Raw genomic sequence first — 26,600 nt, forward strand, 5'->3', positions numbered from 1 at the left:
TAGAATCGCACTTGAGAGAAACAGAACCCACCATTTGTCATTCCTCGCTAAGGCGGGTGCGGTTCCCTCCTTCTCACTTTTGAGATCCACATTCCACACTCAAACAGAATCCAACTGTCAACATCCAACTCCCCAAACCACACCAACCCTTCCTCAAATTCAATCCTTCATTCCCTTTTGGCCCTTTTTTCCTTTTGTTTCTCCTGTCTATTCTTTTACACTTCTATTATTCCTTCGTATTATTCTGTCCATGCGCAAACTGCCTAACTCAATAACCCCCCTCTTTTTGTTCTCGTCGTTTTATTTATCTCCTTCCTTCTTTTTTCTGTCTCTTGTGGGATTTTGTGGTGTTTTCAATGAACTGTTTGGATGATGGTCGTTTCGATGGTGAGCTTGGAAATGGAGTGAGTAGTGGGTTTGGTGAAGTAGATTTTGGAGATGGATCTACTTCCATTGATGATGCCGTGAAGGTTTTGCTTCAGGGTCTTGGGGAAGATATAAACAGGGAAGGTATTAGAAAAACACCGTTTCGTGTTGCCAAGGCACTTCGTGAAGGAACCAGAGGTGAACTTTTCTCCATAACTTTCTTCACTAGCATGCTTTTTAACTTAATATTTGGTTTTAGTTATAGGTATCATTAGAAAACTATCAACCAAAAAAAAAATAAATCTGTTATTCCTTAAAGGAACCTTGCAAGTATTTTACAAACTGTGTCTTTTGCTACATGAAATGGATAAAATTTAAGGAAGTGACTTGAGGATAAATACTACAAAATACTAATTAATGCGTAAGATGATCTCGTCTTTTATCTCGATATTTTCTTTTTTCAAAAAGAAAACCATAGTGAGAATTTACTATAGATTTTTGTCTGTTCATGTACTTAATCCCATTGAGGCAATTATTGGATGCATTTGTCGTTTTGCTCCTTTTCTATGCATTTGTGTGATAGGGACATATGGAAGACTTTTTCTATCAGAGTATACATTATTTATGGATTTTTTTAAATAAATAAAATATTTATTTACCAAAATAAACAATTTGTAGCGTTTTGACCAAAATCATCAGATTTCTTATTTTGTTTACACGGTAAATGAGATAAGGACACATAGAAATAAAGTGTATATATCATTTACAGTGTAAACGAGATACGTGAATAATTATAACGTTTACACTGTAAAGGATATACGTAAAGACAAATTTTTAATAGCTATAAAAGGATGTGCAACTCTTTGTATTCTCCACAAATATTTTACTACTTCTTTTCTACCTATTTCTTCTGAAAATAAGTCAAAATGTCTAGTAGTAGTGGATATTTGGTTGTAAGTGTGTATCCGAATTGTCGTATGAGAAATAGTGATAATAGAGTGATATTTGAGTGTGAGAATTCTATTCTGTTGTATACCCAGCAATAAGTTCTTTATCTGATGTGAAGAGTCTGATATTGAGTAGCATCGGTGGAAGTGGGATTAAATAGATCGGAAAGGTAGGGTATAGGTTGCTAGCACAGATGGAAAATGGAATTTTTCGGTTTCGTCTGTTTTGACTCCATGGCGACGAGTATGTGCGCCTGATATTGGACATCCATAGGAGAATCATGGCGAAATAAGTGATGAAGCTTTCTGCGGAGATTGGTGACGTCGGTGGCGGCGGATCTGGCTTGGTAGACTTCGTCCAGGATGACCCACTTCTCACACCCAAACCGCTGCACGTTGCTAGTCCAATGGAAGACATGGACGTTGCTAGTCCATTCGAGGAGTATGTTGCGAATAGATAGAAGAGCAGTTCTTCTGAGGATGATGATGAGGAGGAGTTTGTACTAGAGACCCTGGTTGAGGCATCACATCGATATCTTCTGCCTGCCCCAAACTCAATTCCGGCCTTGTCATCCATACCCACTCACTACGTTACGTTGGATCTGGATGCAATGCAAGAGAATAATCAATTTTCCAACATGGATGAACATGATTACAACTTAGACGGTGGTGTGGACGAGGAGAAGAATCCACTACACTACTGACAGACCAGATTTCGTAATGAGATGGATGAGGGCGAAAACTAAAAAAAAGATGTGGTCTATGCAGACAAACCGGTCATATCCGAAGAGGTTGTCCAAATCAGCAGACAGACGAGGCTTAGTTTATGGTCGTTACTTTGTACGTGTTTGGTTTCGGGTTTAGGGTTTATGTTTGCATAGTTCATGTGTTTATGTGGTACAAGTCTCACACTCTCAGGTACAAGACAATGGAGTCCGGTGGTGGGAATGACTCACTCTTCTGGGAAGAAGTAAGTGAGACCTCTGATAAATAATAAAAAAAATTGAATCAAGAATACATAAACCTATAAAACTATAAGAATTTTAACTTAAAATATTTTATTAACAAACATTAAATAACGAATTAATTTTAAACTATTTTAACAAATAACTACAAACATTTAAATTATAAATTTATTTAAATAATGAAAATATTTAGTAAAATAATTAAGTTAGATTAAGTGAAAATATTTATTTAAATAACCAACAAGTAAACCATAAACTTAATAACTTAGTTTAAGTAACAAAAAATTTAAGGAAAAAATCATTTACTCAAATATTTAGTAAATAGAAACATAAACATTTTGCTACTTAATTAAGTTTATTAAAAATTGTTAATAATCTAAATTAATAACTAAATTAATAAACATATGATTAATATTATGATGTATGGACATGGACAAGGATACGGACACGGGACATGACACGACACGGGACACGCCGACATGCGAATTTTAAAATCTTATAAGACACAGGGACACGCATACATATAAAATATAAAGTAATTTTTAGATAAATTGTAATGATATTTTGATATTTTATTGATATTAGAATATAAATTAATTTTTTAATTATTTTTAATATCTATTTTAATTATATCAAGTATTTAAAATATTTTTTATTTTAATAAATAATAATATATACTATATGTAAATTTATTTCAAGAATATATATTAAGAATAAGACTGGACACGCTAACACGTGATGGTATTTAGGTGTGTCCAAGTGTGTCTGGAGAAGAATTTTTTATTTTTTATTAAGACACGGTTGGAACACAGCAGACACGTATGTTAGACAAGTATCTATGAGTGTCGTGTCCGAAATGTATTCGACATGCAGACATGGTAACTCAGTGAAGTGTCTATACTTCATAGCTTAATAATAACTTAGATTAAAAAAAAAACTAAACAAACATTTAACTAACAAATTCATTTTAAAGTATGCCTAACATCATACCCTAGCATTTAAACCATTCCTAAACTATATATTCATTCGCCTAACATATACTACATACTACCTCTATAAAAGTATCCTAAGTATGACAACAAATCTATGCTTTAACATAAACATAAAACGAAAAACAACACCAATCTCAAAATCGCCTGCCCCGACAATGTGTCAAGTCGCGTTCAGTCTATTAATATCTGCAACATGATTATCAGTGCGCGTCATATTTTTTAAGTAATTCGAAAATATGATTAGAAAAGGGTAAAAGCAGGAGAAAAAGTCAAGAAACGGAAGTGAAAAGTTCTTAATGGATGCTACGGATGAAATGCATATATATAGGCCTCTTCTATTTTTATCTCCTTTACACTGTAAACGAGATAAGGGCTTTACACCATACGTGTACAAACGTTATATGGCCATGTCGTCTCGTGTCTTATCTCGTTTACAGTGTAAACGAGATACGTGTAAGGTAAGAGATCCAACGCATTTTGGTTAAAATGCTATAAATTGTTTATTTTGGTAAATAAAATATTTATTTTATTTCTTTAAAAAAATCCATTGTTTTATTCGTTCTGCACTAAAACGGTTTTGTTCCTTCATTTTTGGCTCCTTTCCCAACTGCTTTACAATTTTCCATTTTCTACTTAATTATTCATGAATACTACTTAAAAAAGAAAGTAAATAACCATAATTTCTTGAATGCTACTCTTTCTAATCATAAGGTGATCTTGTAGGTTACAAACAAAAGGTGAAGGACATTGTTCAAGATGCACTGTTCCCTGAAGCTGGTTTGGATAATAAAGTTGGTCATGCCGGGGGAGCAGGCGGACTAGTGATTGTCCAAGATCTTGACCATTTTTTCTATTGTGAATCCTGCTTGCTTCCATTCCAAGTTAAATGTCACGTCGGTTATGTCCCTTCTGGACAAAGAATTCTTGGTTTAAGCAAATTCTGTCGTGTTGCTGGCATATTTGCAAAACGGCTCCAAAAGCCTCAGCGTCTGGTAGATGAGATTTGTTCTGCTTTGCATTAGCAGATACAGCCTGCAGGTGTTGCTGTTGTACTTGCATGTACTCATGTCCACTTTCCAGACGTAGAGTTGCACATTCTTGACCAAACCACCAAGGATGGTTAAAGACACTTGTTTCTTTTTGGATGGTTAAAGACACTTGTTTCTTCGGGTTTCGGAGTATTAAACTACTCTTTCAGCTCAACTTATAAGAAGTCTTATAATTCACAAATTCAGTCTAACAGAATACATAAATTCAATTACAATTTTAGTCTTCATTATCTTATCTTATCTTTATTTGTTTTTATTTTTCATAGGAGAATGCTCTATGTATATTTATTTTCCTAACGTTTCCCGAGCAGCATTGGTCTCCTCATCGATCTCATATTTTCAGTTCATCAATGGCAGTTTCAGATCCAGATCAACCCCTTCCCATCAATCCAGTCCTCGCGCCTCACGCCGTCGATCATCGTGCAACCATCGATGCCATCTCTGAACGCCTGGTCGCGGTTGGCGTACCTGCTGCCCTTTTTACTACCGAGTCCATTCTCAGATATGGGCTTCTGATTTCTCAAGCTGCATCTGCTCTGCGGGTCTTCAAAACATTTGATCATCCTACTGATCTCGATCAAGTGTTCGAATCGCCGTTGAACGGAGGATTTTCGACTGTCATCATGAATGTACCACTCAACAATTCTTCAGATTTGCTACTTATTTGAAGACTGCCGAGGGTTAGGAGAAGATTGTTCATCTAAAGCACCGTTCCAAGCTAGCTGTGAAGGGAGGTCAAGTTTTCACTCCCGAGGAGTTGGGAATTTGGGATATGTTTGAGCATCAACGTACTGTCGTTGCCAACCGTCTGAAAGAGGGGAGAGTTGATCTTGAGCATCAGATCAGGGAAGCCCGTCTCCATCTCCGTAATCTCCCGGCCCACTTGGATCGCTTCCTGCGTGACACTCCAAAAACCTTTTCCCCTTTGGGTGATTATGTTCCTATGCCAAGTGCCGAATTCAACAGACGCTGCTGGGACGTTTACCTCAGTCAATGTGAAGCTGTCGGCACCCCGTATCTCCCCCTGACCGAGGCCAATCTTAGAACCGCCGTTGAAAAGCATTCCGATTTTGTACGGCAAAGGGACATTCTAGATTTTCTCGCTGATGCTGATAATAGGAGGGAGACCCTATGCAGGTGGATCAATAGTCAGATTACTTAGTTTGAATCAGAAGGTGATACTAGGGTTGCCAAGCGTTTTTGTCGCTCATTGGAAATCGTGGGTTACCAAAAAGTTGCTCCAACACCCCCTTCAGTACCGCCAGTTGTTACTGCAGAAAAAACCGGTGGGGCCATTGCTAATTCGGAACATGCCGACCCCTTCTCAACCTTTGCAACGAATACTAACATACCAGGAGTTACAGATGCCACAACAGACGAGCGTGAAATTGTTGTCGTATGAAGAACTTTAATGATAAAGCAACTTCTGGTCCTCTTCTTTTTGCTTTTAATTGTAAACGTAAAGCTGGCTTAAGTACTTTGCTATCTGACTTTGTGTGGGATTGTTTTGATTATTATGCTTGTAATAATTGTAGTGATTCTGTTTTACCTTATTTCTGTGGGGGTTTCGAAGCAAGCTTCTCCCCATCGCATCTGCTCTCGAAAAGCTGTCGAAAGGTAAGCCTCTTGGTCGATGTGTTGTGATGTTGGGTGCGTATGTGGGAGGAAATCAAGGGGTCTTGCGTGATCGTTGAACTGGATTGGAAGAAATTCAACAGAGAACGTCCAAGTGATGATATCCTCTTTTGCATTGAAGTGATCCTATCATGTTTCTCACCCAAGAACGTCCGCGAGCGACGGCTTTTCGATGCCTATGGGATCTGCATGCGGCATGCTCTAGTGGAAAGACCTTTTGTGACCATCATCGGTGGGGTATTCACAATGGATGGCATGGTGCCAAGTGGATCATTATGGACAGGTTTCCTTGATACGACCCTCAACATACTCTATATCACGACAGCTCTCTTGGATATGGGTTTTACTGAGAGGGAGGCAGTGCCTAAATGCTGTGGCGATGACAATCTGACTTTATTCTCAGTCGATCCCAGAGATAATGTAATCCTCGAATTGAAGCGGCGTCTGAACTCCTTCTTTCGGGCTGGTATTGAAGACGATGACTTTATCATCACCCGTCCTCCCTTTCATGTATTTAAGGAGCAAGCAGTTTTCGAGCCAAGGACCGACTTGAGGCATGGGACTTCTAAGATCATCAAGCAAGCAGTTTGGGAGCCTTTCACAGATGAGATTCTCATTGATCAAGATGAAGGAATGTCTCACCGGTGGCGTTACCATTTTATCGGCAAGCCAAAGTTTCTGTCTTGCTATTGGCTGGTGAATGGGTTACCTATCAGGCCATCACATGATAATCTCGAGAAATTATTGTTTCCCGAGGGGCTGGTGACGACTATTGAGGACTATGAGGCATCTGTTTTGATACGGAACGTAACCCAGGATAAGATGGAAGATCAAAGAAAGGGACTCCTCTACCTCAATTTGATTTCTTGATGCAACAGTTAAGGGAATCACTCTACCTCACCTGTTCACACCCAAGTTTCTCAAAGAAACTCAAAAGAAAATTTCATTCATGAAAAATTAAAGAAAAAAAAGGCTACAAGGTTTTAGAGGGTTTTTATACCTCTTAAATTTAAAATCCTAACTCATAAGTTCACTAGAATAAAATATGGGCCAAATCATAATTGGGCCTAAAACAAACAAATAACAAAAATAAAATAAACATAGAATAAATTTTAAGAAAGTGATGTCTCTTTTAATTCATCTTGACTAATGAGATTCTTCAAAGCATCTTGTAAAATAGTAAGACGTTTGACTTTTGATAGTCATTAATCATTGTCTTGCCCAATTCTTGATGAATCTCCTGAACACATGATTTAGCCATGTTTGCAAAACCTTCTTTTATTCTCTTAGTTGTCGCTCTTGTAATTGGACCAATTGGCATATGACAGTTCTCAGTTTGTCCCATAGAGCTCGTATCATTCCCTCCCTCCTAAAAAAGATTTGTCCTCGAATCTGCATCACAAGCAAAAGGAGATAGGTCAGAGACATTAAAAGTAGCTGATACATTATACTCACTTGGAAGGTCAATCTTGTAAGCATTGTTATTGACCCTTTCGAGCACTTGAAATGGACCATCACCCCTAGGGTCTAACTTGGATTTTCTTTGAGTAGGAAACCTCTCCTTTCTCAAATGAACCCATACCCAGTCACCAGGTTCAAAGATAAGTTGTCTTCGACCTTTATTCACCTGTTGAGCTATCAACTTATTTTTCTTTTCAAGCAATTCACGTGCTTTCAAGTGCATTGCTTTAATCTTTTCAGCTTTACCTTCTGAATCCAAGCTAACAATATCACTCAAAGGCAAAGGTAATAAGTCCAAAACAGTCAAAGGATTAAAACCATAAACAAGTTCAAAAGGAGAAAACCCAGTAGAAGAATGAATGGTTCTATTATAAGCAAACTCAATAAAAGGTAAACAATCTTCCCAAGTTTTCAAATTCTTACCAACAACAGCACGTAATAAGGTTCCTAATGTTCTATTTACTACTTCAGTTTAACCATCAGTTTGAGGGTGACAAGTAGTAGAGTATAATAATTTTGTGCCTAATTTACCCCATAAAACTTTCCAAAAATAACTCAAAAATTTTACGTCACGATCAGAAACAATAGTTTGGGGAACACCATGCAAACGCACAACCTCTCTAAAGAACAGATCAGCAATATTTGTTGCATCATTAGTTTTATGGCATGCAATAAAATGAGCCATTTTACTAAATCTGTCTACCACAACAAAAATGCTATCTCGGCCTTTTTTTGTTCGAGGCAAACCAAGAACAAAATCCATAGAAATATCAACCCACGGATGCATAGGAACAGGTAAAGGGGTATACAAACCATGTGGTAAAGACTTAGATTTAGCCTGTTTACATGCAACACACTTAGCACAAAATTTTTCAACATCTCTACGCATGCGTGGTGGTGCACGAAATTGTGATGTCCAGGCTCAAACTATTCCTGGCACGTGAGCAACTTGGTATGCGTAATAGTGATTACACATTCATAATTTGTCACAACTTCGATACAACTGACCAGCAAGTGCACTGGGTCGTCCAAGTAATACCTTACGTGAGTAAGGGTCGAATCCCACGGAGATTGTTGGTATGAAGCAAGCTATGGTCACCTTGTAAATCTCAGTCAGGCAGATATAAAGTGATAATGGTGTTTTCGAATATTATATAATAAAATAGGGATATAAATACTTATGTAAATCATTGGTAGGAATTTCAGATAAGTGAATGGAGATGCTTTTCGTTCCTCTGAACCTCTGCTTTCCTGCTATCTTCATCCAATCAGTCTTACTCCTTTCCATGGTTGGCTTTATGTGATACATCACCACTGTCAACGGCTACTTTCGGTCATCTCACGGGAAAATGATCCAATGCCCTGTCACGGCACGGCTAATCGTCTGGAGGCATCACCCTTGTCAATGGCTTCATCTTATCCTCTCAGTGAATAATATGCTCACGCACCCTATCACGGCACGGCTATTCATCTGTCGGTTCTCGATCATGCTGGAATATGATTTACTATCCTTTTGCGTCTGTCACTAACGCCCTGCAATCGCGAGTTAGGAGCTCGTCACAGTCATTCAATCATTGAATCCTACTCGGAATACCACAGACAAGGTTTAGACCTTCCGGATTCTCTTGAATGCCGCCATCATTCTAGCTTACGCCACGAAGATTCTGGTTAGGAGATCTAAGAGATACTCATTCTAGCTTATTTCATGTAGAACAGAAGTGTTTGTCAGACACGCGTTCATAAGGGAGAAGGATGATGAGCGTCACACATAATCATCACCTTCATCACGTTCTTGGGTGCGAATGGATATCTTAGAAGCGAAATAAGAAGAATTGAATAGAAAACAGTAGTACTTTGCATTAATCTTTGAGGAACAGCAGAGCTCCACACCTTAATCTATGGAGTGTAGAAACTCTACCGTATGAAAATACATAAGTGAAGGTCCAGGCTTGGCCGAGATGGCCAGCCCCCTAAAACGTGATCACAGGATCAAAATACAATCCAGGATGCCTAATACAATAGTAAGAGGTCCTATTTATAATAAACTAGTCACTAGGGTTTACATGAGTAAGTAATTGATGCATAAATCCACTTCCGGGGCCCACTTGGTGTGTGTTTGGGCTGAGCTTGAGTGTAGCACGTGCAGAGGCCATTTGTGGAGTTGAACGCCAAGTTCTGTGCCAGTTTGGGCGTTCAACTCTGGTTTTGGATCCTTTTCTGGCGCTGGACGCCAGATTTGGGCAGAAGGCTGGCGTTGAACGCCAGTTTACGTTGTCAATTCTTGGCCAAAGTATGGACTATTATATATTGCTGAAAAGCCCTGGATGTCTACTTTCCAACTCAATTGGAAGCACGCCATTTAGAGTTCTGTAGCTCCAGAAAATCCACTTTGAGTGCAGGGAGGTCAGAATCCAACAGCATCAGCAGTCCTTTTTTAACCTCTGAATCTGATTTCTGCTCAAGTCCCTCAATTTCAGCCAGAAAATACCTGAAATCACAGAAAAACACACAAACTCATAGTAAAGTCCAGAAATGTGAATTTAACATAAAAACTAATGAAAACATCCCTAAAAGTGACTAGATCCTACTAAAAACATACTAAAAACAATGCCAAAAAGCGTATAAATTATCCGCTCATCACAACACCAAACTTAAATTGTTGCTTGTCCCCAAGCAACTGAAAATCAAATAGGATAAAAGGAAGAGAATATACTATAAATTCCAAACTATCAATGAAACATAGCTCCAATCATATGAGCGGGACTTATAGCTTTTTGCCTCTTGAATAGTTTTGGCATCTCACTTTATCCATTGAGGTTCAGAATGATTGGCATCTATAGGAACTTCAGATTTCGAATAGTGTTATTGACTTTCCTAGTTCAGTATGATGATTCTTGAACACAGCTTCTTTATGAGTCTTGGCCGTGGCCCTAAGCACTTTGTTTTCCAGTATTTCCACCGGATACATAAATGCCACAGACACATAATTGGGTGAACCTTTTCAGATTGTGACTCAGCTTTGCTAAAGTCCCCAATTAGAGGTGTCCAGGGTTCTTAAGCACACTCTTTGTTTTTGCTTTGGACCTTGACTTTAACCGCTCAGTCTCAAGTTTTCACTTGACACTTACACGCCACAAGCACATGGTTAGGGACAGCTTGGTTTAGCCGCTTAGACCAGGATTTTATTCCTTTAGGCCCTCTTATCCACTGATGCTCAAAGCCTTGGGATCCTTTTTATTTGCCCTTGCCTTTTGGTTTTAAGGGTTATTGGCTTTTTCTGCTTGCTTTTTCTTTTTCTTTTTTTTTTCGCCTATTTTTTTCTTTTTTCTTCTTTTTTTTTTCTGCAAGCTTTGTTCTTTGCTGCTTTTTCTTGCTTCAAGAATCATTTTTATGATTTTTCAGATTATCAAATAACATGTCTCCTAGTCATCATTCTTTCAAGAGCCAACATATTTAACATTCTTAAACAACAACTTCAAAAGACATATGCACTGTTCAAGCATACATTCAGAAAACAAGAAGCATTGTCACCACATCAATATAATTAAACTAAGTTCAAGGATAAATTCGAAACTCATGTACTTCTTGTTCTTTTGAATTAAAACATTTTTCATTTAAGAGAGGTGATGGATTCATAGGACATTCATATCTTTAAGACAAAGTTACTAACTACTAATGATCATGTAATGAAGGCACAAACATAGATAAGCACATAATACAGAAAACGAAAAACAGAGAAAGCAAGAACAAGGAATGAATCCACCTTAGTGATGGTGGCGTTTCCTTCTTGAGGAACCAATGATGTCCTTGAGCTCTTCTATGTCTCTTCCTTGTCTTTGTTGCTCCTCCCTCATTGCTTTTTGATCTTCTCTTATTTCATGAAGCATGATGGAGTGCTCTTGATGTTCCACCCTTAATTGTCCCATATTGGAACTCAATTCTCCTAGGGAGGTGTTGATTTGCTCCCAATAGTTTTGTGGAGGAAAGTGCATTTGAGGCATCTCCGGGATCTCATGGAAATGAGCTTCTTGCGCCTCTTGAGCTCCATGATTGGGCTCTCTTGCTTGCTCCATCTTTTTCTTAGTGATGGGCTTGTCCTCTTTAATGAGGATATCTCCCTCTATGTCAATTCCAGCTGAATTGCATAGGTGGCAAATGAGGTGAGGAAAGGCTAACCTTGCCATGGTGGAGGACTTGTCAGCCACCTTGTAGAGTTCTTGAGGTATAATCTCATGAACTTCCACCTCTTCTCCAATCATGATGCTATGGATCATGATGGCCCGGTCTATAGTAACTTCAGACCGGTTGCTAGTGGGAATGATTGAGCATTGAATAAACTCCAACCATCCTCTAGCAATAGGCTTGAGGTCCAATCTTCTTAGTTGAACCGGCTTGCCTTTGGAGTCAATCTTCCATTGAGCTCCTTCTACACATATGTCCATAAGGACTTGGTCCAACCTTTGATCAAAGTTGACTCTCCTTGTGTAGGGGCGTGCGTTCTCTTCCATGTATGGCAAGTTGAACGCCAACCTCACATTCTCCGGACTAAAATCTAAGTATTTCCCCCGAACCATTGTAACATAGTTCTTTGGATCCGGGTTCTTACTTTGATCATGGTTCTTGGTGATCCATGCATTGGCATAGAACTCTTGAACCATTAGGATGCCGACTTGTTGGATGGGATTTGTTAGAACTTCCCAACCTCTTCTTTGAATTTCATGTCGGATCTCCGGATACTCATTTCTTTTGAGTTTAAAAGGGACCTCAGGGATCACCTTCTTCTTGGCCACAACATCATAGAAGTGGTCTTGATGGGCTTTGGAGATGAACCTTTCCATCTCCCATGACTCGGATGTGGAAGCTTTTGTCTTCCCTTTCCCTCTTCTAGAGGATTCTCCGGTCTTGGGTGCCATCAATGGTAATGGAAAAACAAAAAAAAGCTATGCTTTTACCACACCAAACTTAGAATATTGCTCGCCCTCGAGCAATAAACAAAGGAATAGATGAAGAAGAAGAAGAAATGGAGGAGAGGGAGAGGGTGATGTGGTTCGGCCAAGAAGGGTATAGAGGGGTTGTGTTGTGTGAATTTGGTGAAGAATGGAGGTCTTTATATAGGGAATGGAGGGGGGGTTAAGGTTCGGCCATATGGGTGGGTTTGGGTGGGAAATTGGTTTTGAATTTTGAAGGTAGGTGGAGTTTATGAGGTAGGTTTATTGGGAAGAGTGGGTGGATGTGAGTGGTGAAGGTTTAGTGGGGAAGAGAGATTGAGGTGATTGGTGAGGGGTTTTTAGGGAAGAGTGTTTATGGGGTTGTGTGAAAGAGAGTGGTGAGAAGAAGTGAGTGGAGGTAGGTGGGGATCCTGTGGGGTCCACAGATCCTGAGGTGTTCAAGGAATTACATCCCTGCACCCATTAGGCATATAAAAATGCCTTTGTACCCAACTCTGGGCGTTCAGCGCCAGGTTGGTGGCCATTTTGGGCGTTCAACGCCCATTTGTGTGCCATTTCTGGCGTTGAACGCCAGAATCATGCCTGTTCTGGCGTTCAGCGCCCAGAAGCTGCCCATTTTGGGCGTTCAGCGCCAGAACCATGCTCTGTTCTGGCGCTGAACGCCAGACAGATGCTCCTCCAGGGTTTGATTTTTCTTCTGCTGTTTTTGATTCCGTTTTCAATTTTTCTATTTATTTTGTGACTCCACATGATCATGAACCTAAGAAAACATGAAAAACAATAAAAATAAGAATTAGATAAACATTGGGTTGCCTCCCAACAAGCGCTTCTTTAATGTCAATAGCTTGAGAGTGGGCTCTCATGGAGCCTCACAGATGTGCAGAGCTTTGTTGAAACTCTCCAACACCAAACTTAGAGTTTGGATATGGGAGTTCAACACCAAACTTAGAGTTTGGTTGTGGCCTCCCAACACCAAACTTAGAGTTTGACTGTGGGGGCTCTGATTGACTCTGCTTGGAGAGAAGCTTTTTCTGCTTCCTCTCCATAGTTGTAGAGGGAGATCCTTGAGTTTTAAACACAAGGGAGTCCTCATTCCATTGAAGGACTATTTCACCTCTGTCAACATCAATCACAGCTCTTGCTGTGGCCAGGAAAGGTCTTCCTAGGATGATGGATTCATCCTCTTCCTTTCCAGTATCCAGGACTATGAAATCAGTAGGTATGTAAAGGCCCTCAACTTTTACTAATACATCTTCTACTTGTCCATAAGCCTGTTTTCTTGAGCTGTCTGCCATCTCTAGTGAGATTTTAGCAGCTTGCACCCCATAGATTCCCAGTTTCTCTATTACAGAGAGGGGCATGAGGTTTATTCCTGAACCAAGGTCACAAAGAGCTTTAAAGATCATAGTGCCTATGGTACATGGTATTATGAACTTTCCAGGATCCTGTCTCTTCTGAGGTAATGTCAGTTGATCCAGATCACTCAGTTCATTGATGAACAAGGGAGGTTCAACTTCCCAAGTATTAATGCCAAATAATTTGGCATTCAGCTTCATGATTGCACCAAGAAACTTGGCAGTTTGCTCTTCAGTAACATCCTCATTCTCTTCAGAAGAGGAATACTCATCAGAGCTCATGAAGGGCATAAGGAGGTTCAATGGAATCTCTATGGTCTCTAGATGAGCCTCAGAGTCCTTTGGTTCCTCAGAGGGAAGCTCCTTATTGATCACTGGACATCCCAGGAGGTCTTCCTCCTTGGGATTCACGTCCTCTCCTCTCCTCACAGGTTCGGCCATGGCGCTTATGTCAATGGCCTTGCACTCTCCTTTTGGATTCTCTTCTGTATTGCTTGGGAGAGTACTAGGAGGGATTTCAGTGATCCTTTTACTCAGCTGGCCCACTTGTGCTTCCAGATTTCTAATCGAAGACCTTGTTTTATTCATGAAACTTACAGTGGCCTTAGATAGATCAGAGACTAGATTTGCTAAATTAGAAGCATTTTGTTCAGAGTTCTCTGTCTGTTGCTGAGTTGATGATGGAAAAGGCTTGCTGTTGCTAAACCTGTTTCTTCCACCATTATTAAAGCCTTGTTGGGGCTTTTGATCCTTCCATGAGAAATTTGGATGATTTCTCCATGTTGAGTTATAGGTGTTTCCATAAGGTTTACCTAAGTAATTTACCTCTGCTATTGCAGGGTTCTCAGGATCATAGGCTTCTTCTTTAGAAGATGCCTCTTGAGTACTGTTGGATGCAGCTTGCATTCCATGCAGACTCTGAGAGATCATATTGACTTGCTGAGTCAATATTTTGTTATGAGCCAATATGGCATTCAAAGTATCAACTTCAAGAACTCCCTTCTTCATAGGCGTCCCATTACTCACAGGATTCCTTTCAGAAGTGTACATGAACTGGTTATTAGCAACCATGTCAATGAGTTCTTGAGCTTCTGCAGGCGTTTTCTTTAGGTGAATGGATCCACCTGCAGAAGTGTCCAGTGACATCTTTGATAGCTCAGATAAACCATCATAGAATATATCCAGGATGGTCCATTCTGAAAACATGTCAGAAGGACACTTTTTGGTCAACTGTTTGTATCTTTCCCAAGCTTCATAGAGGGATTCACCTTCTTTCTGTCTGAAGGTTTGAATATCAGCTCTAAGCTTGCTCAACTTTTGAGGAGGAAAGTACTTGGCTAAGAAAGCCGTGACCAGCTTATCCCAAGAGTTCAGGCTGTCTTTGGGTTGGGAATCCAACCATAATCTAGCTCTGTCTCTTACAGCAAAAGGGAAAAGCATGAGCCTGTAGACTTCAGGATCTACTCCATTAGTCTTAACAGTATCACATATCTGCAAGAATTCAGTTAAGAACTGAAAAGGATCTTCAGATGGAAGTCCATGAAACTTGCAGTTCTGCTGCATCAGAGAAACTAATTGAGGTTTCAGCTCAAAATTGTTTGCTCCAATGGCAGGAATGGAGATGCTTCTTCCATGTAAATTGGAATTAGGTGCAGTAAAGTCACCAAGCATCTTCCTTACATTATTATTATTTTCGGCTGCCATCTCCTCTGCCTGTTCGAAAATTTCTGAAAGGTTATCTCTGGATTGTTGTATTTTAGCTTCTCTTAATTTTCTCTTCAGAGTCCTTTCAGGTTCTGGATCTGCTTCCACAAGAATGTTCTTATCCTTGCTCCTGCTCATATGACAAAGAAGAAGGCACAGAAAAATAATAATAATAATAGAGATCCTTTATACCACAGTATAGGGATCCCTTTGTGAGTGGAAGAAAAGAGGGGGAGACAAAGAATGTGATGTAAAGGAAGAAACACAGCTGTACGGATGGAAGAGATGTGAGATGAGATGTTAGGATATGAATGAATAAATAGAATAGGATGGGGGAGGGATAATTTTCGAAAATTATTTTGAAAAAGAGTTAGTGATTTTTGAAAAATGGTTTTTGAAAAATGTTAGAAATTTTCGAAAAATTTTTAAAATTTAAAAATAAAAATAATTAGTTAATAAAAAAGAATTTTTTGAAAAAGAGGGAAGATATTTTCGAAAATTAGAGAGAGAGAGAGTTAGTTAGGTAGTTTTGAAAAAGTAAAGAAACAACCAAAAAGTTAGTTAGTTAGTTGAAACAAATTTGAAAAGATAAGAAGTTAGGAAGTTAGAAAAGATATTTTGAAAAGATATTTTTGAAAAAGATAAGATAAGAAGATATTTTTGAAAAGATATGATAGAAATTTGTTTTTGAAAAAAAATTTTATTTTTAAGATCACAATTAATGACTTGATTCATAAGAAATCACAAGATATGATTCTAGAACTTAAAGTTTGAATCTTTCTTAACAAGCAAGTAACAAACTTCAAATTTTTGAATCAAAACATTAATTGATTAGTTATTTTCGAAAATTTTATATAAAAATAAGAAAAAGATTTTTGAAAAATATTTTTGGAATTTTCGAAAATAACTAAGAATTTTGAAAAAGATTTGATTTTTGAAAAAGATTTTGAAAAAGATAAGATTTTCAATTTGAAAATTTGATTTGACTCATAAGAAACAACTTGATTTTAAAAATTTTTGAAAAAGTCAATTCAATTTTTCGAATTTGATGAGAGAAAAAGGGAAAGATATTTTTTTTTTTGATTTTTGAAATTTTTATAAAAAACATGAAAATTATGCAATGCATGAAATTTTTAGATCAAAACAATGAATGCATGCAAGAATGCTATGAATGTCAAGATGAACACCAAGAACACTATGAAGATCATGATGAACATCAAGAACATATTTTTGAAAAATTTTTTATGCAAAGGAAACATGCAAGACACCAAACTTAGAATTCTTTAATGCCTAGACACCAAGAATTCAAGAATGCATATGAAAAATACTATACAACACAAAACAAAAAATCATCAAGATCAAACAAGAAGACTTACCAAGAACAACTTGAAGATCATGAAGAACACTATGAATGCATAAATTTTCGAAAAATGCAAGATGCACATGCAATTGACACCAAACTTATTATATGACTCAAGACTCAAACAAGAAACAGAAAAATATTTTTTATTTTTATGATTTTCTAATTTTTTTAGATTTTTTTTCGAAAATTATATGAAAAAGAAAGATAAGGATTCCAAAATTTTTAATATGAATTCCAGGAATCTTGCATTCTTAGTCTAAAGCTTCAGTCCAGGAATTAGACATGGCTCACTAGCCAGCCAAGCTTTCAATGAAAGCTCCGGTCCAAAACACTAGACATGGCCAATGGCCAGCCAAGCTTCAGCATTTAACACCAGAGTATATTGATCTTGATAACAAATTGCTGCTCATCATTTATCAAGTATGTAACTTACCTCTGATGGTTTGGAAGCCTCAGTCCAAAAGAATTTAGACATGGCTTTACAGCCAGCCAGGCTTCACATGCTTCATGAAACACTAGAATTCATTCTTAAAAATCTTGAATAAAATTTTTGAAAACATTTTTAATTTTTTTCGAATACAGATGAGAAATTTTTTGAAATATTTTTGAAAAGAAAACAAAAAGAAAATTACCTAATCTGAGCAACAGGATGGACCGTCAGTTGTCCAAACTCAAACAATCCCTGGCAACGGTGCCAAAAACTTGGTGCACGAAATTGTGATGTCCAGGCTCGAACTATTCCTGGCACGTGAGCAACTTGGTATGCGTAATAGTGATTACACATTCATAATTTGTCACAACTTCGATACAACTGACCAGCAAGTGCACTGGGTCGTCCAAGTAATACCTTACGTGAGTAAGGGTCGAATCCCACGGAGATTGTTGGTATGAAGCAAGCTATGGTCACCTTGTAAATCTCAGTCAGGCAGATATAAAGTGATAATGGTGTTTTCGAATATTATATAATAAAATAGGGATAGAAATACTTATGTAAATCATTGGTAGGAATTTCAGATAAGCGAATGGAGATGCTTTTCGTTCCTCTGAACCTCTGCTTTCCTGCTATCTTCATCCAATCAGTCTTACTCCTTTCCATGGCTGGCTTTATGTGATACATCACCACTGTCAACGGCTACTTTCGGTCATCTCACGGGAAAATGATCCAATGCCCTGTCACGGCACGGCTAATCGTCTGGAGGCATCACCCTTGTCAATGGCTTCATCTTATCCTCTCAGTGAATAATATGCTCACGCACCCTGTCACGGCACGGCTATTCATCTGTCGATTCTCGATCATGCTGGAATAGGATTTACTATCCTTTTGCGTCTGTCACTAACGCCCTGCAATCGCGAGTTAGGAGCTCGTCACAGTCATTCAATCATTAAATCCTACTCGGAATACCACAGACAAGGTTTAGACCTTCCGGATTCTCTTGAATGCCGCCATCATTCTAGCTTACGCCACGAAGATTCTGGTTAGGAGATCTAAGAGATACTCATTCTAGCTTATTTCATGTAGAACAGAAGTGTTTGTCAGACACGCGTTCATAAGGGAGAAGGATGATGAGCGTCACACATAATCATCACCTTCATCACGTTCTTGGGTGCGAATGGATATCTTAGAAGCGAAATAAGAAGAATTGAATAGAAAACAGTAGTACTTTGCATTAATCTTTGAGGAACAGCAGAGCTCCACACCTTAATCTATGGAGTGTAGAAACTCTACCGTATGAAAATACATAAGTGAAGGTCCAGGCTTGGCCGAGATGGCCAGCCCCCTAAAACGTGATCACAGGATCAAAATACAATCCAGGATGCCTAATACAATAGTAAGAGGTCCTATTTATAATAAACTAGTCACTAGGGTTTACATGAGTAAGTAATTGATGCATAAATCCACTTCCGGGGCCCACTTGGTGTGTGTTTGGGCTGAGCTTGAGTGTAGCACGTGCAGAGGCCATTTGTGGAGTTGAACGCCAAGTTCTGTGCCAGTTTGGGCGTTCAACTCTGGTTTTGGATCCTTTTCTGGCGCTGGACGCCAGATTTGGGCAGAAGGCTGGCGTTGAACGCCAGTTTACATCGTCAATTCTTGGCCAAAGTATGGACTATTATATATTGCTGGAAAGCCCTGGATGTCTACTTTCCAACGCAATTGGAAGCGCGCCATTTAGAGTTCTGTAGCTCCAGAAAATCCACTTTGAGTGCAGGGAGGTCAGAATCCAACAGCATCAGCAGTCCTTTTTCAACCTCTGAATCTGATTTCTGCTCAAGTCCCTCAATTTCAGCCAGAAAATACCTGAAATCACAGAAAAACACACAAACTCATAGTAAAGTCCAGAAATGTGAATTTAACATAAAACTAATGAAAACATCCCTAAAAGTGACTAGATCCTACTAAAAACATACTAAAAACAATGCCAAAAAGCGTATAAATTATCCGCTCATCACGTGGCCAGTAAAAATGTTCAGATAACACATCCAATATCTTATGCACACCAAAATGACCCATCAAACCCTCATTATGTGATTCAAGAACAAGTAAGTCCCTCATAGAACAAGCAGGCACACAAATTCTATTACCACGAAACAGAAAACCTTCATGTCTATAAAATTTGTTAAATGCACTATGTTCACAAGAGGCATAAATAGCAGAAAAGTCAGAATCAGTGACATACAACTCCTTTAAAAACTCAAATCCCAATAACTTAGAGGTAAGTGTAGTAATCAAAGCATATTGAGATAAAGCATCAGCAACGACATTATCTTTACCTTGTTTAAAGGCAATCACATAGGGAAATGTTTCAATAAATTCCACTCATTTAGCATGTCTTTTATCAAGCTTACCTTGTCCTTTTAAGTGCTTCAAAGATTCATGATCCATGTGAATCACAAACTCCTTAGGTAAGAGGTAGTGTTGCCAAACCTCTAAAGCCCGAACCAAAGCATATAATTCTTTGTCATATGTTGAATATTTACGCTGAGATAAATTTAACTTTTCACTGAAGAAGACAATGGCTCGTTTTTCCTGCATTAAAACAGCACCTATACCAATCCCAGAAGCATCACATTCAATCTCAAAGGTTTTATCAAAGTTAGGTAAAATAAGAATAGGAGCAGAACACAAATAGTCTTTTAGGGTATGAAATGCAATTTCTTATTCCCTTTCCCATTTAAATCCAACATCCTTTTTGATAACCTCTGTGAGAGGCGCAGCAATGGTAGAAAATTTTTTTACAAATCTTCTATAAAACCCAGCTAACCCATGAAAACTTCGTACCTCAGAAGCATTCTTAGGCGTTGGCCATTCACGAATAGCCTTTACCTTTTCCTCATCAACTTCAATTCCACTCGCACTCACAACAAAACCAAGAAATATAACTCGATTAATACAAAAAGTGTACTTTTTAAGATTAGCATATAATTTTTCTTTTCGAAGCACTTCCAAAACAGCTGAAACATGTGATAAGTGGTCATCCAAACAAGTGCTCTAAATGAGAATATCATCAAAATAAACAACAACAAATTTACCCAAAAAGTCTCGCAAAACATGGTTTATTAGACGCATAAAAGTACTAAGGGGCATTAGTTAACCCAAAAGGCATTACTAACCACTCATATAACCCATGTTTTGTTTTAAATGCAGTCTTCCATTCATCCTTTGATTTTATTCTAATTTGATGATACCCACTTTTCAAATCAATTTTAGTGAATATGCATGCACCATATAACTCATTAAGCATGTCATCTAACCTAGGGATATGATAACGATACTTTACCGTAATTTTATTGACTGCATGACAATCCACACACATTCTCCAAGTACCATCCTTCTTTGGAACTAACAAAACTGGTACAGCACATGGACTCATACTTTCCCGGATGTGAACTTTGGCTAATAACTCCTCCACTTGCCTTTGAAGCTCCTTTGTCTCTTCAGAATTACTCCTATAGGCTGATCTATTAGGAATACTAGCACCAGGAATAAAATCAATTTGGTGCTCAATCCCACGTAATGGAGGCAAACCATGTGGCACGTCAGTAGGAAAGACATCGGCAAATTCCTGCAACAAAGAGACAAAGCTATTTGGCAAATTTGGGTTAAGGTCAGTGTCAGAGAATAAAGTATCCCTAAACCAAACCATAAACAAAGCTTTCTTGCCTATTAAAGCACTCTTTAAATCTCTCTCTTTTGCAAAGAAACACAATTTGCTCTCAACTTTCTCAATTTTTTTTTTGTATTTGTACTACTCTCATGACATGGACTCTTTTCTTTATTTTCACTCACCTTTGGGCCTTTTGCTATATTCTTTTCTCTCATAGCATCTTTTCTCTCAGATTTTTCTGTGATCTCACATCCCATGTTCCCCTTGGTATCCTGTTGAAGCTTCAACTGGTCAAGGTAAACCTCCTTAGGTGATAAAGGAGCAAGAGTGATCTTGTGACCATTAAAATCAAAGGAGAACCGATTCGTGTGACCATCATGAAATGCTCGACGGTCGAACTACCAAGGTCGTCCCAATAATAAATGACAAGCTTGCATTGGCACCATATCACACAATGCCTCATCAACATACTTTCCAACAGAGAATGCAATTGTCACCTGTTTGTCAACCTTGATCTCTCCACTGTCATTCAACCACTGCAACGTATATGGTTTAGGATGTCGAACACATGTCAAACCCAATTTCTCCACCATAAGTGTACTAGCCACATTAGTCCAACTTCCACCATCAATAATCAGACTACACACTTTTCCACCCACCAAGCATCTAGTGTGAAAAAGATTTTGGCGTTGCTCTAGACTATCTTCTTTCACCTGCAAATTCAAAGCACGTCTAACAACAAGAGATTCACCATGGACTGCATACTCAACATCACCATCAGAACAATCCTCCAAAGATGGCATTCTATTATGATCAGAGTCATCACCATGATCAGAATCAGATAATATCATCTCCTCTAATAACCATCAATCTCCTATTTGGGCAATCATTAGCATAATGACCCATACCATGACACTTGAAGCATTTAATATCTCAATGTCTAGAAGTAGCAGAAGAAGAGTTAGAATTACCTTTCTTCTTCGTAGCATCAAACAATGCATTGGATTCAACACCCTTAGTCTTTGTTGTGTCAGCACTATAAGACTCCCACTTTGGATTAGCATGCGATAATCCTCTTGGTGCTCTTCTTTGTTGTTGCCTCTCCACCTTCATGGCCATACTGACCAAATCCTCCATCTCCATATAATGATGTAACTCCACCACATCAGCAATTGCTTTATTCAAACCACCCACAAATTGTGCCATAGTAACCTCAGTGTCCTCTTCTATGTTGGTAGTAATCATAAGCATCTCCATTTTCTTATGGTAGTCTTCAACGGACTTGGAGCCTTGAGTCAGTCGATGTAACTTCTGATGCACTTTCCGGTAGTAGTACGAAGGCACAAATCGTTTCTTCATGAGGCGCTTCATAAGATCCTAAGACTCTATAGGGTGATCATCATTCCGCCGTCGTGTCTTCACTAGTTCATCCCACCAAAGCAAGGCATAATCAGAGAATGCAACTGCTGCCAAATGAACCTTCTTTGCCTCAGAGTAATTATGACAAGCAAAAATTCTTTCCACCTTACGTTCCCACTCCAAATAAACTTCATGATTATTTCTTCCTTTGAATGGTGGTATTTGCATCTTGATGGCGTTGATATTGCTATCTTGACTTTTATGTCGAGGTGTTATAACCACATCAGAGTCATCATCAGAAGGTACATGATTCTGATGCCGATTTCAGAAAAGTCATTGTTTAGCAATCTTAGATAGTGTCTGTGTTACCTCTTACTTCTATGCTTCCAATTCAGTCAAACGATTAGTTAAGTGTTGAATGGCCCTTTGCATCAACTCCATGTCAACTAAAGTATCTTCGGAATGAGCTGTCATAACAATGAACCTGTAACAAAAATGTTATAAAAGGACCTCACAATCACTCGCTCACCTGTTTCACTCAAAGATGGACACTCGTGTTTATTCTCAAAATTGGCTTTTACCCTCTATTGAACTTACCACTCTTGCCTTTTACCACTCTTGAATCTCTTTGACTATTGCATTTTAGAAATCAAATAAAAATAAAAGATAGAGAAAATTTGACGCAGGGACAAAGGCACACAAGACAAAAGATAAGAATAATAAAAAAAATAAAAATAATAATAATAATAATAATAATAATAATAATAATAATAATAATAATAATAATAATAATAATAATAATAATAATGTGCGTAATGATTTTTTTTTGAGATTGTTGTTTTGTTTTTTTTATAAGAACACAATGCTTTTTTTTTGTTTTTTTGTCTTTGAGTGCTACTGTGTAAACTGGAAAGTATGTATTCTCAAGTATGTACTCTCTTTTTTTTTGTACTCAAGATGTATTGGCAAAAGAAAAATTTACTAATATTAAGAAGAAACTTCAAAGTGCGTACTCTTTTTTTTTTAACTAATAATGAGAAGAACGATAATAAACTAATAAAAGGAAGGACGAAAAGAATAATGATGAACACAAAAGGCAGCGAGGACAGAAAATAAGGGAAAGGAATTAAAAGCCAATTAACAAGAAAAGAATAAGACGTAAGGATAAACTGACTATGCGTGGCTGAAATTTTTTTTTTTAATTTATATAAAACAAGGGTGAACGTAGACTAATAAAAATTAATCTAAGAGGAATGCTAGGGGCAGCAACTTTTGTGATTTGTAGCCATCAAATAGCCATCAATGATGATTTTAATGGTGTGAGATTGGTATGAGATTTCATCCAATGGCTCACTTTTCTTTGCTGGTTACATGCTGGCCAGAATTTAACAAAGTTGCTGGCCCCTATACTTTTCCTAAATCTAATACTTGAAATCTGATACCAAATGATACGAAACGTAACCCAGGATAAGATGGAAGATCAAAGAAAGGGACTCCTCTACCTCAATTTGATTTTCTGATGCAACAGTTAAGGAAATCACTCTACCTCACCTGTTCACACCCAAGTTTCTCAAAGAAACTCAAAAGAAAATTTCATTCATGAAAAATTAAAGAAAAAAAAAAAAGGCTACAAGGTTTTAGAGGGTTTTTATACCTCTTAAATTTAAAACCCTAAGTTCACTAGAATAAAATATGGGCCAAACATAATTGGCCTAAAACAAACAAATAACAAAAATAAAATAAACATATAATAAATTCTAAGAAGAAAGTGATGTCTCTTTTAATTCATCTTGACTAATGAGAATTTTCAATGCATCTTGTAAAATAGTAAAACGTTTAACTTTTGATAATCATTAATCATTGTCTTGCATCTTCTGAAACACATGGTTTAACCATGTTTGTAAAACCTTCTTTTATTCTCTTAGTTGTTACTCTTATAATTGGACCAATTGGCATATCACAGTTCTCAGTTTGTTCATAGGGCTCGGATCGTGTTCTCTCGATGATCGTAGATAATCCCTTCAATCATCATAACATCAACCACTTTAAGCATCGATACCTGATCATCCAGGCAGTTAAATTATATGCTGTGACGGGTCTGAAGCCTGATGATATAATCAAATTTTCTCGTATTCGTTCAATTAATGGTGAGGATGTTCCATTCCCAAAAGTCGCACCATGGAGGCGACAAGATGGTTGGATTGATATTGATTCACTTGACCTTCACCGCCACCATCTGGAACATTTTAATTCATTTGTTGCCGGAATCACTGCATTATATCATAGGGCCACTGAGGGTGGGATCGATGCGTATAGATTTATGGATTTGATTCGTGGTGAATCCAGCCCTGGCGAACAACAGTGGGGCAATACGATACAAGCCTGGTTTAAGTTCATCCGTGAGCATCCTGCTACGAAGTATTGTCGACAGACGAGGAGGTTTCGCGAGTATAGACTTAAGGAGGTCTCTACCCCTGAGGAGTTGGAGAAGGCAAAGCATGCACTTGAATGTTACAGCCGGAAGCTTCGTAATGGGGAATTAGAGAATTCCCAGGATTTTGCATTGTGGATTTCAAGATAAACTAGTTCAAAATGTTTTCTAATGCAAGCTTATTTTATTTTTTTAAACGACTTCCTATAATTTATGTATTCTGTTGGGATGAATTTGTGGGTTATTATTGTTATGGGTTGAGGTAGAAGAGTAGCTTAATAAAGAATTTTTGTGGACAAAAAGTCAGATGACTGAGCAGATTTTCTTGGCCTTCTTAGGCTTAGAGGTATTGACATGGAAAAGTTTCCTCCAAAATTGAACCGGCCAATCCTGGAATGGTTCCTGCAGCAGCTTCAATTATTACGTCGTCGTTGGGAGAGGATCCATTAAGTAAGGAGCTCACATAGACCCCCAGACGGTTTGTGGAGTGGATTCGGAACTTCCAAAGTAAACCGGATTTGAAGGTGAATAGTTTTCTTTGTGGTAGGAGAGATCCTTTGAGCACCAACGGGGAAGTTGACTTAAATAGCAAGAAGGTTTACGCCGAACCCAACATACCCTTCTGGGCACAATGTGAGTATCATTTGCTTCCATTTCATGGTGTTGTTCACATTGGTTACTTCATCTCCGATGGATTTAATCCTATTGGAAGATCTCATTTGCAATCAATAATACATTTTTATGGTTTTAAACTTCAAGTTCAAGAAAGGCTTACAAGGCAGGTAGCAGAAGCAATTTCTCCACTGCTAGGTGGAGATGTGATAGTAGTTGCAGAGGCAAGTCACATGTGTATGATTTCCCGAGGAATTGAAAAGTTTGGAAGTTACACGTCTACCATTGCAGTCTTAGGGCGTTTTGCAACCGATGTAACTGTAAGGGCTTCATTCTTGAAGACTATTCCGAGCCATGCATCCTGCAGGGCAATAATACTTGCTTGAGTTCGCTTTAAATAATTTGCATTAGTTCCACTCAATATTTGCATATTTGAAAGTTTCAATGTCAGCAGTGCAGTAGGCAAGACATGGATGAATTCAGAAGAGATCATTTAATGGATTTTCTTAGAAAATTTTGAAACTGCTCTCATTTTGCTTATGTGACAGATTTATATTCAGAAGTTGTCTGATTTTAGCAGTCAGATCTTGATCATTCTAAATAGTATCTTATGCTATACTTGTACTCTAAATCCCTGGAGAAGATTTGAAGAGATTCTTCCAGATTTTCATACTGGCAGACTGTACTTCTAGAATGTTATTCGTGTTTGTACCCTGAAATTTTGATTATTTCCCTTACAGGTTTTCATACTATTGGACTGTACTCCTAGAAGGCTAGAATGTTATTCATGTTTGTACCCTGAAATTTTTTCTTAATGTTATATAGCTAGAATATTTTTACAAATTTTGATTATTTTCTCAAAGTTCACAAAGGAACGATCTAGGCTTATTTGTTGTGCACGCAAATGACTGAGATTGCAAGTGTGCTAGGAGCCTAGGACATTGTAATGGTGGAATGGACATAGGCAACAGGTAGATGGCATCTACTTGTATTAACCTGATCACAATTATGCTAAAAATGGTGTCAATTAGTTGAAGGTCAGATAAGGAAGAATGAGAATTAGTAGAAATGGGGCCATGGTTCCCAAATATTTTATAAAACAATTAGTAGTAATATTGTATATGATATTCTTTGTCCAAAATTAGTTAGTTATTTTTGTTTTTCTAACTTAACTATTTCGAATCTATCCACATCATGTTGTACTTTATTTTTGAAAAAAAACGATATTTAAATATTTACAAAATATAATAATTCAAAATTTTTTAATAAAAATATGGTAATAATAAATTTAAAAGTAATAATAAATGGT

General features: G+C 37.9%; 1 non-coding gene and 1 pseudogene across 1 annotated transcript; both read left to right on the forward strand.

Annotated features, from left to right (window-relative positions):
* The first annotated feature begins 356 nt into the window (after positions 1 to 356).
* On the forward strand, positions 357 to 26,019 carry LOC107627375 (GTP cyclohydrolase 1-like; annotated as a pseudogene).
* On the forward strand, positions 14,924 to 15,027 carry LOC148574772 (small nucleolar RNA R71). Its single transcript, XR_015906809.1, has one exon. It is a non-coding gene; the product is annotated as a small nucleolar RNA R71 (small nucleolar RNA).
* Positions 26,020 to 26,600: the final 581 nt, after the last annotated feature.

This window comes from Arachis ipaensis, chromosome B2, assembly GCF_059453495.1.
Source record: "Arachis ipaensis isolate K30076 ecotype BB chromosome B2, ASM5945349v1, whole genome shotgun sequence".
Lineage (NCBI taxonomy): Eukaryota > Viridiplantae > Streptophyta > Magnoliopsida > Fabales > Fabaceae > Arachis > Arachis ipaensis.